The 16,583-nt window shown below is 31.2% G+C and overlaps 1 protein-coding gene across 5 annotated transcripts in view; it reads right to left on the reverse strand.

Annotated features, from left to right (window-relative positions):
* Positions 1 to 16,583, reverse strand: part of LOC129983809 (uncharacterized) — a 173,075-nt gene that overhangs the window by 141,420 nt on the left and 15,072 nt on the right. The window lies entirely within an intron of this gene.

The following is a 16,583-nucleotide window of genomic DNA, read 5'->3' on the forward strand; positions in this document are numbered from 1 at the left end:
GAAACATAAAAGGGGTAAAATCATAAAAGATTTAAACTTTCGGAAAGGAATATTTTGCAGCTTGAGGAGAATCCATGCATCTACACGGAAGAAGTTTCGGCCGGATAGCGCTGTCGAACGCGACTCCGAGGGGTTTGAGCAAGTGCCTTTGAAGCCTTTATCAATGAGATTGTGTCTCTGGTCAAATTTATAGGGAAGAGGTGGATAATAACAATTTCGATGAGCTGGTGAAAGAACGTTACCAGAATTACCGAGAACTTATGGAGCTGTATTTTGTGTCACAGCAGAAAGCTGCGAAGGGAATTTGGGCAGAAGAGGGAGAAATAATAGAATCAATGGAGTAACAACTTTAGTAAATTAACGGAGATGCTGAAAAAACGGAGAATTATTGAACCGTAAGTTGAGAAGCATCATTCTGAAAAATCAGTAACTAAGCGTGCTACCAATTCCTTTAACAAAAATCTTATGTCTCATTTTTGCAAAATTTTGATGTAGATCCAAAAAGAAACTTTTAGATAAATTTTTCTAAAAGAAGCATTCGTTATTAATATAAATTACGCAATTATAAATTTGTCGAGCATTGTTTCGGAATGGAACGCAATATCCTATCTTACATTTATTCTTATGAAAAAAATATATATATATTGCTTCGTTTAACGAGTGTTCTGCAACAAGTAAAGTTCGGACACGAATTATGTTCGCTAAGCGAAGTTTCACTGAACAATCTTTCAGAGTTATGGTAGTAGAGATGAACAGACTAAAATAAAACCCCGAAAAGTCTCTTGGAGATACGCGGAAATCACCAGGCGAGCAGATGAGTAGCAAAAGCTAAAATGTGAAATGTTAAACTGCCGTCTCTAAATTTATAATTTAAATAGTGGTAATTGTTATAACATTATGAAAGTTTTTATTTCAATAGAAAGGATGCCTTCAAATCAAATTCATTCCTCATAAATATCTAAGATAAGCCGATGAAATACTAAGAAATATATCGAGCTGCATTCACCTTACATTATATAAGTAAAATCAAATAAAAAAAATCATTAAATATTTAAGGCGTTGCGCAAACAGCAGATCTTTACGCAGAAAACAGTCTGCGCAAACAATAAGAGACCCCACTCTGTGACTAACACTCCTGAAAGATAATTCACTAAACTGATACATTTTATCTTTTTCAGGTTTTACATAATATCGGTAGCAGTGTATCGAAAATTTTCGAAAGTGATACCACGGAATTCGGTTTCTAATATCGCCATTCTTGTACTTACTAGAACTTTCATTTTATTCCCAAATTCTTCATTCAGTGATCGCCATTCATTACTAAGATCGACAGATATTAACCAGATTCACTCAACATTCATTAAAATCTCTCTTTTTTGTGTGTGTGTGTTTTTTTCTTACTTCGAGACTAATTGTGCATGGAAGTAATGTTACTGATTCGTAACAATATGCACATGATGGACGCATCCAGATAGAATTTCAAATTCCTTTCAGGATTGGAAGATGCCTAAATTTTGAAACAAGAAGATTCGATGAAATCTTTCATGCGAATAACAAAAATTTATATTTGTTTATTTCATATATTACATAATAAAAAGTTTTTTTAAACCAACAACAGTTATCAATTTTCGAAATGTTTTTGGATTTCAGAACTGATTTCTTTTACAGTTTATGCTGAATTCTATATTATTGATTATCAACTTATTTCTATTTAAAACTGTGAACAGTTTCTGAAAATCATCTTTGAATTTTACTTTGAAGATTAAGAAATAAAAACTTGAAATTTAAATGCACGCTCTCAGAAATACCATTTGCATTTTTACAGAAAATCTGACTTATGGGATTAAGCCATTCCATTAAAAGTTGCTTTTTTACGTATTAATATAAATATATAAAAGCCCATTCTTTCAAGTATTTTCCAATTGAGTTTTAAGTACATCAAGCTAAAAAATAATATTTCTTCAATAAAAGGTGTTATGAAAAGTGTTGAAGAAATTTTTCCATCACTTAAAAGCTTTATCTAAACGTATAAAATGATCAAAATGTAGAAAATAACCATCTATAATTCTAAATAGCAAATTTACTTCTGTAGAAAGGAAAAGCAAATTATAAACATTTTTCTAATAGAACAGCAAATAAAAGACAAAGACATAATCAATTCTGTGAAATTTTTAATAATCTTGAAAATCTAACTTTGGTGATCTTAGTTGCAAAAAATTCTTGAAAGATCTTCTTGGGCTATTTTTTTATCGCAATGTGATAATTAATATTAGTAAGCAAATTTGATAAATGTTTAAACATGATAACGATATAGTTGAGGCGAACACAAAAAATTCACCAACATAATATTCATTTGCCATTAATATGCTCAAATATTTTCTTCATATATGACCTTTTTCATCGACATTTTTTGTGACATTACAAATGATGTTTTAATTTATGTTGATAAAGCATTTATTTAAATTAAAATGATATTTGAATGACATGCATTGGATTGAAACGAAAAATAATCGATTTTCTAAATATTGAATTGTATAAAATTCCACTGCTAATCAAGAGAGAAGTATTGAAAAAAAAATTATATCTTGCTTCTTGCATCTTCAATTCAAGAAAAGAAAATAATATTTAAAAAAAATGATAAAAATTCCAAAATATACACATATATTAAAATTATTCAAAGGATTTGGTTTCTAATAGTACATAAATTCTTCATTTTAATTGCCCTAAGACAGAATAGTTAAATTTAAGAACCATGTGCTACATTTTGAGTTTCCGCCAAATGCTTAAAATTTCAGAAGTTTGAGGAAAAAATTTGAGATTCATCATTTACAAACAAACTTGCTACAGTATTATTGTGAAAATCGGGGTTCTTTCCGATTTAATGGTCGATGAAGAAACACAATCAACAATAATCAGTACCAAACGGCGACTTTTATTAATACGAATAGGCAGACAACAATTACACAAGCGAGATGAACACAGATAACACACTACAGCAAACAGTAGCCCACAAGTTGTAATCGTGTGGTAAAAACAACCACAGCACACAAACGGTCAGAAAGAACTCAGCAAGAAAAAGGAATCCCTACGGTCTCTCCAAACTCCTGCAATTTCCCACTCTCTCTTCGCTTTGGTTGTATCCAGCTGCCGACACACTACTACATGACTGGCTACTCCACACACGACTCGATGCTACTTCTATAATAAACAACAGTATTTCTGCACACTGCTCAATTCAGCAAACACTTGAGCTCCACTCAATATCTGTGTTTCGCTGGACAGTTCCAACTATTGCACCGCTGACTCGCTTTGCGACTCTAAATTTCTCGAGCACTCTTTCCACGATTCAATACACGATTGTCTTCAACTTAGACTGCCGGCTTTTTATAGTTCCCGGAGCCGGACGGAGAAGGTTTTGGAACAATCGGGCATATCTCCGTTCCTATTGGCTTTATCATCAAAATTCTGAAAGATTCAAATATTATCTATTTTGTCTCCAAAGTCGTCAAATTCGTCGCCAAGCCCTCAGATCAGTGATTCAGTATCCGATCAGCATTCAACAGAGATTCAGTTCGCTACAACAAATCCTGTTGATACTGCTACGTTCAGTGGTGGCGGATGGTCGGCTATACGAAAGAAGAAGCACCCAACAGAGCTGATCGTAAAACGGTCCCCCCAGTGATTGAACTAACAGAGCAGGAAAGCAACGTTGCAGATTTGTAACAATATTTAAAGTAATAAAGGGCCATCTTTCTGGATAATTTACTGATGTCAGTGTTTTATCATTTGATTTTGATGAGAGTATATCATTTTGCTGCTTGCTGCAAAATTCACCAGGAAAAGGTCGCTGCAATTTGAGTGTTATGTCTTAGGTACATTTTTTTTTTTTTCAAATTTTAGCACTATAAAATTTTGAGATCAAACTTGATATAATATAATCATCTCTGTTTGCATGTCCACATACCTACTCTGCAGATTAAGAGACAAGTTTAAAGCATCTTTCAAGAGCTTGGATACGGTAAATTCAAGTACAGTTTATCTGGCAGCTTGTCTTATCAGGCTTTCAAACGTTAGAAAGAGTGACAAATTAAGTTTATTACAGTGCATGAACTGAATAAAGTAGGTAGCATCAAATTTTTTCAGTGAGAATTATCTAATGTCTGGCCACATCACATAATGATAAAAAGGTACAAAATCTCTTACAGCTAAATCTAAAAAACACTGACTTGTCTAAATTGTTGTGACAGAATCACAACCAGATCCAACCAACCAATATCCAGAAAGTTCTATTAGTATTTACTAAGATCATGTTGCTTTTAATTTGTGTTGATTATATTTATCTCAATTGTTTCTAAATTTATATGGATTATTTATTATAATTAGTTACAAAATTATCCAGAGAATGAAGCTAGCGCTGTAGTGTCTCTGTCCTAGTATTTACATAAGCATAGTCTGCATATTAACTTTTTGAAATGAAGCAAGCAAATGAAACATTTGGTGGAACAAGTGGCATTCTCCGCAATCATTTGGTTGCGGATAACAACACCATTTTCCCACTCTGTATTTATTGCATCATTGCAAATCGTTTCAATTCATTAGGCCAATACCATCATATTCCAGCTACAGTATTCTCGCTTGGCTTTTTCACTATAGATTTGACTCTCCATTGTTATGTGACAAGCATATGTGACTAACAGGCTCACTAATTACAAACTTGAATTACTTGGCTTTAATGTGTCTTTCTCTCGATTCATTTTGGTTTCTATTATTTTTCCTTGAAGGATGGTATTACTTTTTTCGCCATCAAAACATATCAGGGGTGTTTGTGGGACCCCAAAAAATCCCCTGAAACTTTTACGGACTTACTACCGACATTTTGGAGTTTCAAGAAGGGGGGGGGGGAAGAAATGAAAAATTACGATTATGAAGTATTGAATGACCTAATTATAAAAGTTCAATGAATTACTTTTTTTGCAAAATTAATAACCATTAATTTTGCAAAATTAAGACCTTTGAACCCAGGTCACGTGATCGCACATCTGGTCGAACGAAGTCTCTCCCTTTTTTTTCTGCCGCGTCTACTTGCCGAAAAGAATCCAGAAGAGAATGTCCGAGAACCGGGGGAATGAGTCATAACTCGCAATAAGGAAAGAACAAAAAAGAAGTTTTTTCCCCCTTTTCACACATTATCACTGCCTTTGGAGAAAGAAAGGAAAAGTTTTCACCACACACACTGACCTTGCGTTTTCTGCTTTCAAAGCAAACAAAATTACCCAGATCAAAATAAATAATTCATTATTATTCCTTTTGAACGACGATCCCCGGAATTTCCGGGTATCAAAGTTCAAAATTCCCGGAATTCCGGGGTTTCCCCGGAGCACAAACACCCCTGAACATATTGCCATTATTATTTGCCACTTCATAACTTATGCTGTAGCACCTGGTAATATATGTTATAGGACATTCATATATTGTAAAATACTGCATACATTTATATAACAATAACCCATATATTTTGTACGAAAATTAATGCGCCAAACAAAAATGCAGCACACGATTTCGAAAGATGATTTCTTTGTCATCATGCAACTAATATGAGATACTTAAGCGTTATTAGAAACCAAAAACCATAATCTGTATAATTTTAACACGAAGATAAATTTTGACATGTTTTTTTTTAAAAGTCCGATTTTTAAACCCTTTACTCGAATTCAAAAATGCATGCACATTTTTACTGTTAATGCTAAGTCACAACTTTTGAGTGCTATTGGAATTCAAAAAATATCTTTTTCTCATTACCTTAATATAAGACTGTAGAATCATGTTAATTCTATTTTGTGATTTTAGTACAATTAATATATTTAAATCAAATTTTAATATAATTAAAACAGATTTTTGACATGAGAAATAGGATTTTCGTAAGTTTGCCCTTCTACGTAAAAATTTTGCTTTTCAGAGTTCACTTCCATAATTTCTAACTTTTAATTGCTTTTATTTGGTAAATTATTAAAGATTAATGTTTATTTTAGAAACATAGCAATAAATTTTTGAAATCTGTTTTCACTGTAAAAAATTATACTCATACACAGTTTTAGATTCAAAAACATAATGAAATTGCTCAGAAAGAAACAACACGACTTATAAAAGACTCGTGAACAATTCAAATAGACAATGTCTAGTAGACGTATAGCTAATAAAAGAATCTGCAGTATGCCATATCCATTACTCCAGAATGACTATGAATATCAATTGCTCGTCCAGGAACAGAACAACCTGATAAACTGGTTTCTTAGCATTTCAGTTTTCACTCAGAGTTTGTTAAAAGGCAATAGAACATAGAGAATACGAAATCTCACAGAATTCTGGAACTTCTATTTACTTTCTACATTCCTATCATAATTAAGCTGAATTTAAACTTTCTTTCATAATATTAATTTAGAAGTTGCCGGAATCTTTTCTCGAATTTTGATCAGAAATAATTAGGAAAACTGTTACTTATTTAAGAATACTCAGAAATGTTTGCATCAAGTATACAGTAGCCTATATTTTTCATACATAAAATTATTTTGCAATTTTTCTCTTTATATATAACGTTCTAAAGGACGTATCGGCAAAAAGGAGGTTAATTTCTCTAATGCAAAAATCAATTTGTTTTCAAAACGAAGCTGCGTAGAGCTAGCTTGAATTGCATCAACTGGTGATTGGCAGATACTTTGTTTTGTAACAAAATTTGCGCTATTCAATAATATTGCCACAGCTATGTTTCTGGATTTTGTCTCAAGTTATGAACTGTAGTTAATAATATGCAAAATAATATTTCTAAAGCTCATAATTTGAATATTTTTATGATTAATTCTCTATTCGATTCGTCTTTTTATTTGTCAAAACTAATTTATAGCCATTTACAGTTAAATGCCAATTTTTCAAGAGTACGATCTTTCAAACCTCTTACTGTTAACTCTCTCCAGTCTCTCAAATATCCAATTGTGCATCTAAGAAAAATTTACATGTTTTTAATTTTAAAATATAACTAAATTTTCATTACTGATAATGGTAATTTTTTATAATTTTTAAATTTTTAAATAGTTTTAAAACATTTGAGTACAGGAAGAAATTTCAAATATGTACGATGCTAATCTTTACTCAAGTTTATTTACTTCATAAAAATAACTATTTTCTAATCATCCGAACTCGGATTTCACTTATGCTTCCATTTTTTGAGTCGCGTGGGCCTTTATTTTTTCTGTATAATTCGCAAACATGAGCCAAACCAAATCGCTATGTGAGCAGATTCCTTACTGAAACCATATATATTCAAAATGCTTTCTGACTTTTTCATGCTCTCTTCTTTTTGATTTCTGCCTTCTTATTCGATACGCGGCACTGCGCTCGTCATTGCTTTTATAAATAAATCTTGATAATAAATGAAAATGGGTCCATTTCCGCAACATCTTGAAGAAGAAAAGATATTGTTAAAGAACTCCATATATAACTTCTTAAATCAACCAAAGTCTTACATATATATATATATATATATATATATATATTCAAATGATACACACTAGATCATAAGTATTAGCTCACAAAATAACAAAAGATTAAAAAGAATGTTAAACTCCTGATTACTTTTAGCAGTTTTTATGGGAAATATCTCCGGTATTTTGGTATATTTGAGTTTAACTTACAGTTCATCATTCTTTCCAAAAAATATTGTAACTTTTTTTTCTGCTTCAAACTAAATTTTGTGAACGTCTTCTTTGGCCATCAATAAACTCATCCCCGATGGCCTCTTCATCACCAGAAGAAGTGGGGCGCTTTTTTATTCGCGGTCTGAATAATTGCAAAAGAAGAGAGTCGTTGAGATAATAATTATATCGGAAAATGCCTTATTTTGGAGTCGAAGGAGATGAATGATGAGTGTCGCGTCCTCTTTAACCGGGATCGATCCCCGGCCTCCAGGGACAGGGCGACGGACAGGAATGGCTGAATCATTGCGCTTGCGCGCCAGTTCAGTCGCGAAGCATGAATGGATACTACGAAAGCCGAAAAATATTATCCCAACTTCTTAGTGGAATGAAGAATAAAAGTTAATCCAGAGAAATGAGCATACTTCATTTTTACATAAAGACGGCGCATATCTCTATTAGATTTTATCTATGTATTCCGAGACTGGGTCACTGAATATTATTACTGAATAACTTAATATTATTACTTATGACCAAATTATATATTAATTATATTATAATACTCGCATCAAAATAAATAGGGTGGTAATCATTTACTTCAATTTTTGTTGTTGTTCTATACACCCAGTAACTATCAAGTAGGACAGACTGAAGAAAGATGACGAAAGGCAAGAGAAAGAATGACTTAGTTTATTTTTATATTAATCCATCATTTTATGGATATTGATAAGGTTCTATATTGCTAGGCACCAAAAATTCGTTCAATAAAATCATTACTGCCGTTTCATTTTTTTGTTAGATGGTGGTCATGTATTTGAGTATTGACCTTGCTGTTTTCAAGGTCTACAACAATATAAATTCTTCGTAGACTTCGGAATATATTTGCTTTTATACATGATTATTTTAAATAATACACTTTTTATAATCACTATTTGTTTATATCATATTCTTGCTAATTGAATCAAAACAGTTAATCGAGTCTAAGTCTTTTAATGTTTTAATCAGGGCAAGCCGAATGGAGAAAATAAATGCTATCCTGCCTTAAGTTCTCCTTATTAATTTCGGTTTGTTTTATATGCATTTATTATTTATTTTCTATGATTTTCTTGATCAATATGATCCACAAATTGTTTCAAACCATTCTGTAAGTCGCATTGACATACAGATAATACTTTAATAATCGCACATTTTTAAGTTATGCTGTTTTACATAACAAGCATATAAGACAAAACAAGAACAAGCTTCGCAAAAACCTCTTGAAAAAGCAAAAGATTCGGGATTCAAAAAAGGAATTATTCCTAAGATGCTGAATTTTTCGTTCCTGATGCTCATGACATGAGTTGAAACTTCCTAAGAGCGTACTGTGCAGTTCCTACATATTATGAAATCTATTTTGACCCTTTTGAAATTAGAATAGAATGTTGCAAAAGCTACTCATGTTGACACAAGATTGTTCAAACATAAGGAGGACATTTATGATCAATGTTTGATAAAATAAGAAAACACCGATTATGAGTTACACTAGTTTACTTTGAGCTAGGTCTTCAAGCACCGTAATCCTTTCATAATGTACTATTCCAGAAAATGTGCTTAACGATGCTTAATTGACTAGTATATTGTCTTATATGTTCTAAGAATAAAAATATACTAGACTTTTAACAGGGTTCCATCTTACCCAGTATCAGGACAAAAAACATTCTAGGATAATCTTTTTTAAAATAACAAAATAACATTGATTATACTGAAATAAACATTCATTAAAAGTGCTCAATTTTTAACATAGAGCAATTTCTCAAAACTTACCTACAAAACGATATTGTCTAAATTACAGGAGATACCCAATCAGTGTCAGCGCATCAACCCAAATTATGGAACGCTGTAAAAGATATTTCTCAAATACATTTTTTTTTTGTCCAGATTAGCAAGAGTGTTTGTCTTCGATTTTCTAGTATCATAATATAATACGATACATAATGCTTTTCACTTTATAATGCATTTTTCGAAATACATTTCTTTTAGTCCAAATTAAACAGAAGGTTAACACCTCGATTTACTAGTACATTTACATAATATGATACATTCTATTTTAATTCATAATAAATTTTTGGAAATGCATTTTTTTGTCTAATCTAGCGAGAGTTAACCCTTTCGACCTTTTAATACAGTACACAGTACTTAATATATCGGTTTTTACTTCATAAATATTATGAAGAGAATCGAATATACATTTTGGACCATTTTTTCATTGACCGAATAGGTCGGTTTATGAGTGTCCTAACTGTATATCGAAGTAAATCTATCTTGTTTACTGAGTTTTGAAATCCCATGTTCACATACGCACCCACAACGTATTCATTGCCAATACAGTCCAAAAGTAGAGAAATATCCATAAATTAAATATAAAAATCATATATTAAAATTCAGTCAACTAAAAGGAGTTTCAAAATGAATGCGATTTGAATTTGCCACCATTCGTGCAGTAAAATTTTGGCAACTCTATTAAAAAAACATTTGATAGCTGACAGTTTAGGGTTAGTAGAAATGGAGCGGAGCGTTGTACAACAGAAGAACGTGTTTTCATTGCTGAACAACATTTCAAAAATAATGGAAGTTCGTCGGTCACAGTTCTAAAATTTGAGAATTGACCCTTAGATCGTGTTATTTAACACCATTGAGGTTTCTTTCCATTGGATTATTTGATATCAACAAGCCTACAAGCGCATTTGAAGGAGGAAATTAAAAGCTGCATCGACGAAATTCAGCCATATTTATGCAAAAGGCTCATGGAAAACTTCGACAAAAGAGTGCATAGGTACCAGCAAAGACGTGGAGGCCATTTTACCCTATGTGTTATTCCATACATAACCCTATCATTTGTACTTTACGATTCATTAAGAATATAACAATTTAAAGTAAAAAAATGTTTGTTATTGTGTTTATTTAATTCAAATCTTACGTTAACACGTTGTTCTATCGTGTAAAGCTCCACTTTTACTATCCCCAAACTATTAGCTGTCAAATGGTTTTTTAATAGAGTTGCCAACACCTTACTGCACGAATAGTGGCAAATTCAAATTTTTCCTTAATTTTGGGACACACTTTAACTCGTTGCCATTTTGAGGTTATCGTGTTTACGAGTGAAGGAAAAGAGACATCAGCAAATAATGAATTATTGGAGGATTTGATACAAACTCTGATTCTGGTAGTTCAAAAAAGAAATCGTAAAATGAATTTAATCAGTTTAATTCGATTCATTTTTTTAATTATCTCGCTCATACGGACGTTTATGAACAAATAGAACTTCCTTTTGATTTTGATACGGATTTAAAATTCTGAAAGTTATAAAAAAACCGCATGATATGCAGTGGTACTAAGTTAACGAGTATAATTGGTTTCCGTATCTTACTTGTAATGCGAAACACTCATTCTAGATTTTTTTTTTCTATAGGAATCCACGTAAAATAGAACAATACGTTCCTTTCAAAAAAAAATATCCAAACAAATTTATAGCATTGTAATTTATTACTTATGATGCATGCTTTTATTACAAGAAAATTGCCTAAAAGTTATTTTTGGCTATGCTTCAAAAGTTTGCGAAAATGAAACACATTATTATCGTTAAATAAATTTGTAGCACGTATAGCTACGGCTTATTAGCACACGATGCAATAATGTCCCATGCTCTTGTTTCACTAAAAAATTGTTATTTTGTTACGTCTTTTTTTCTTTTTTTTTTTTTTGTTCTCTTTCCACCAGCTCATTGATATCGTTGCTATCCACTCTAGACCCATAATCTTGGCCAGAACGAAATCTCATCGATTAAGGCTAAGACAACGCTAACCAACTAAAACTACATCCATGTAGAGATAAGGGTTCTCTTCAAGCAAACACTCAACACAGAAACAAACTAATCCAGCATATGGCATCATGATGTCTCTTCGCTACTTTATCTGCGAAACATCGCTCACTAAGCGAGTCACTTCTTTAACATTTTGTTTTGCTCACTATGCTAGCTGCTCGTTAAGTGATGTTTGAAAGTATGGCTGCACTATTCAAATATAAACCGCCATAATCAGATTAAAGAAATTTCATGGTTCCTGTACCAACTATTTTTAAAAATTGTTAAATCTTTGTAATATATTATGATCTAAGACATTCTACGTACACAAACCCCACCTCGACAAACTTTCTAGAAATTGCTTGCATCTTACAGTAAGTACAGCTTTTAAATACAACAATTTCGAATCACTTGACTCCGTGGTAAATCAGCGGTATCACTGTTGTCCAAAGTACTTTTATGTATAAAACTCACTTTAGGTTGTGAACGACCCAATCATAAAAAATCGCTAATAACCTCGAAAACCCGTCTTCAATTACTCCTGGAACTTATTTTCCGCACCCTTGAATGAATCTTCCATTTTATAACGCACTGCTCGGTTTTACAGACAGCCTAGCTCCTATATTTCCCAAATTTTAAACCATTATTCAGAATGAGGGATTTCCGAACAGGCAGATTAGACTGCTGCCTACGGCCTCTGAGGTGCAGAAAGGCTGCAGGTATGTCGATTAAAAAATGTCATTTACCAAGTTACCAAATAAATATATTTGTAAAAATTTTTAATTATAAGATATTAAAACTAGAATGTGTGTTTAAATCGGTTTATCAAATAAAATATAATTAATCACTTTTTTATAATTAATTGGGACATTAATTAATTATTTAATTAATTATAATATTCCACATGGCAAAATTCTGTAAATTTCTAATATTATATTTATTTTTAGTTTAGCATTGTCATGTAATAATAATTGTATGCTTTTATAAATAAAGAAGGAAATTATTAATTAATATGTAAATATTGTTTATAATTTACTAATAAGTAATATTTATAATTATTTTTTCGAAAATTAAACTAATTTTCCTTAATAATTTAAACCTTTAACATATTGGTCAAATTAAAAATGTCTTAAAATGTGAAATTACTTTGACCAATTATTGTAAGGAGAGCGTCAAAATATGCTTTGCTTAGGACTGCAAATTGCCTAAATTCACCACTAAAACATTAGGTATTGTCCCTCATAGCAGCAAAATCTATAGATTTGTTTTCCTTTCTAATTATAATATATCTGTGCTCAGATTGCAAAATGTGTTGAGTCATTCCCAATCCCCTTCGTGAACATTTTTTTTTTTTTTTTTTTTTTTGTATTCTGGATATTCGTTTATTAATTTTAAAAAATGATAATATATTTATCCATTCAGTTTCTGAAAAAAACAAGTGTGACATTTTGTATTAAATCAAAACTCACAGAATCGCATGTTAACAAAATGTATTTACAATTTGTCATCTTGAAGGAACAGTCATTTCTTTTAAGTAAGAAAATGTTAAAATGCTATAAGGTGAGTTATAGCAATGCCAACTAATATGAAGAAGCATGTATATTTTCTTTACTTCGTGATATGTACTCATTCTAATAAGGAATACGAAAGTAAAAGAAATCATAATGTCAAATCACTAACAGTACAACAAAAAAGCCATACCAAGCTATTATTAAAAATAAAACCACACTGTTGCTCAATAGTATTTCCCACATAAAAAAGCAATTTTGTAAATGAAGAAAAACAAAAACATTCAAATGGAAATAATGTACAGCTACGAAGTTCCTTCGATCTCACCAAAGATTTCTTTACTCTGGCCACACCGAACAGTGATAATGATCATGTGACCAAATTGGTGTGTGACTACGTCAGAATTGGAAAAGCAAAAAAAAAAAAAAAATGAACAGAACAGGTATTCCAAGAGATTGATACTCTTTTGTTCGATTAGTATCAAATAATCAAAGCCTAGGAAAAGTGGGAGGCGAGAAATTTTATGCAAGTTCAAAGACATGATAGATTTCCTCGAATTTTTCAAACGTTTGAACAAACAGAATGTTTCGCTAAAAAAGACTACTAACTTAACAGGGGTCAGGTGAAAGATGTGAAAAAAAAATAGCAACGTTATGAGTAAACCATTGATATAAAATATAATACAAGCGCAGGAATCGACAGTTTCAAATCAGTAATTAGGAAAAATAATGTCGTTTGATTCTTTCAATATACAGCCTTCTTGAGCATATTCCTGATCACTAACGCTCTGAAAAAAACACCCTTATTTTCAGTTATTTCATGATGATGAAGATAATAATGATTATTTACAGGTGCTTTCTTAGCAATAATGATGCAGAGTTTTTGTTTTCAACCATTATAATGTCGTCAGTGACTGAATTGGAATACATATCAAACAAGGTGTTTTTTTTTCTATTGTCTACTTCTACTTTAAACCTCTAAAGCAATTTATTAATTTAAAATAAATATTATTCTACAACATGTAAGGTAATGCAAAAACTCTAGGAACAAAAACTGGCAAATTGTCGGAAGCCAGGAAATACAAAAACAGAAGCATAGCACTTTAATAAAATAATAAAGTTATATTGCCAAATTATAAACTGCTCTAAAGAGAGGAATTGAAGTAATGGATTTATTTTGGTTTTTCTACCTGAATGCCAGCAATCAGCATTTGAAGGGATCACCACATATATTATCTATATTTTGAGAGTTCCTGCATAATCTTTTGTTGGCTTGTTCGAAATATTTCTGGAGCTCCTCCAGTCTTTGTAACAGTCATTTTGAAAACACTATTAAAAGAAATATTTCTGGAGCTAACCTATAGTCTTTGTAGTAAGAATTTTGAAAACACTATTAGAAGAGATTGGAGAATTCTGCGAACCAAAGGATTTTTTTGTTGTAGTAAATTTAACAATATTTTTAAACGGACCAACATTTAATATGTATTAAATGCAACCATTAAGTGAGTAATGAAAATTCTTTTTTGCCCAACCAACCAATTTACTTAAACATATATATATTTATATATATATAAAGCTTTTTCTAATAAGTTCATTTGCTCGATATTATCCCATAAGACAGATAATTCCACGCATGTGTCTTTTGCCTAAGGCAGATAATTCCGCGCATGTGCCTTTTGGATTAAATTTGGAGAATAAAGAATTCAGATATTGCTATTTCTTAAAAAGTATATTTACGAACAAAAATGTAAAAATATAATGCTGTTTTGGAGTCCAAAAAATCCCTATTTTATTAAAATAATGAACAAATTAAAATGAACTTTATTTAACGAATTTAAAATTAACATTATTTTAATAAAATAATTAATTTAAAATGTAAAATAAAATAACGAATAGCATTTAAACAACGGGTAATAAAAAAGGAGGTTTATATAAAATCTTAGATATGCCTTTATTTTAAATCTATAGAGTATCGTTTCTGAAGATATATATTACAGATGTAGTCATAAATTATGCAGTATATCAGTACTTATATTTCAGTACTTCAGTATATCAGTACTTATATTTCAGTACTTCAGTATATCAGTACTTTATTAATACTTTGAGCGTAATTCCGAGGCATCTATAAAATAAATAAAATACCTATTAGGTAAAGGATTTTTATCAAGGAGTAACACCGCGCACCAGTTGTCAGATTGTGCGATATTACCTCACACAAAATCTATTTATTCAACAGGCCTTGTTTTGATTAAAGTTCTCTAAATTGAATTAAAAATTACCTATTCTATTGAAAAACACCAGGAATTAAGATATTTGCAGATAAAAGTTTTTATTATTACTGACAAAAAAAAGTCTTACCTTAAAAATTGAAGGCCCAAAATTGCGAGAAAAACGTTTATTTCTTTCAGTATTCAAAAATACTCTAATGAAAACGAAAAATTAAAAGGAGAAGAGGTTAATTCTAGCTCGTATCTTTTCACTATGTAGGCAGGTGGTCCGAAACCCTTTCCCGCTCTTTTTACTTCCAAAAACAGCTGCGAGCAGAATAATCCCGCTTTCCCCTAGTTGCACGGGATTGTAATAGTATGTGAATAGGGATTGCAATACCGGTATACCGGGATACCGAATACCGGTATTTTGAGCCATTTGCACAATTTTGTAATACCGGTATTCACAAATTTAAAAACCGGTTTTTCGGTATTTACTGGAAATTTTAAAAATTTCTCCACTATATGTTCAGGTATCTCGAACATAGCAAAATAGTATGCGTTTTTGTTTTTATGTCTCCATAACGGGGGCAATTAATTAACTAATTAATTATCAATTCGAATTCAATTATCGAAGATTATGATGTCACTACTGTCGATAGTGAAAAGGAATTGTCTCTTGAACAAAAATTAGAACTAGCGATAAATAAAAAAATTTCAACGAACCAAAATACAATACAGAAATCAGCTATATCCAAAATCATCCGACGGGAAATCGATTTATTTGAAGATCAGGAATTTAGAGGTAAATACTTGGAAAAAAGTATATCGCGCATTGCTAACAGTACCACCAACTAGCGTAGATACCGAAAGAGCGTTTTCGACAGCTGGTCATTTTTACACAAAATTACTTTTCAGGCTTAATGACAGTACAATGGATGCATTATGTTTTTTTAAATCACATTTCAAAAAGTTGTAATAGTACCCCAGACTGAATAGTGATATTTACACTTTTTTGTGATTTAAATAAATAAAATGTTTCTTTACTTTTTTGTGATTATATACTGTTATAATTTATAAGTTACAAATTATTTTTTGTGATATTTACACTCTCTAATAAAACAGGCAAATAAAACAAAGAAACGCCTGTGTTTTCTTTCTTTTTCAAAAATTTCTAATACCGTATTAAAACCGGTATCCCGGTATTAAGATTTAAAAAATACCGAATACCGGTATTGAACTTTTGGTCCGGTATTGCAATCCCTATATGTGAATCGATAGGCATTGGATCTAGTGAGATCTATGAGCTAACCTGCGATCAATGTGTTACTGAATAACCTGTCAC

Source organism: Argiope bruennichi, chromosome 9 (assembly GCF_947563725.1).
Source record: "Argiope bruennichi chromosome 9, qqArgBrue1.1, whole genome shotgun sequence".
NCBI classification, from domain to species: Eukaryota; Metazoa; Arthropoda; class Arachnida; order Araneae; family Araneidae; genus Argiope; species Argiope bruennichi.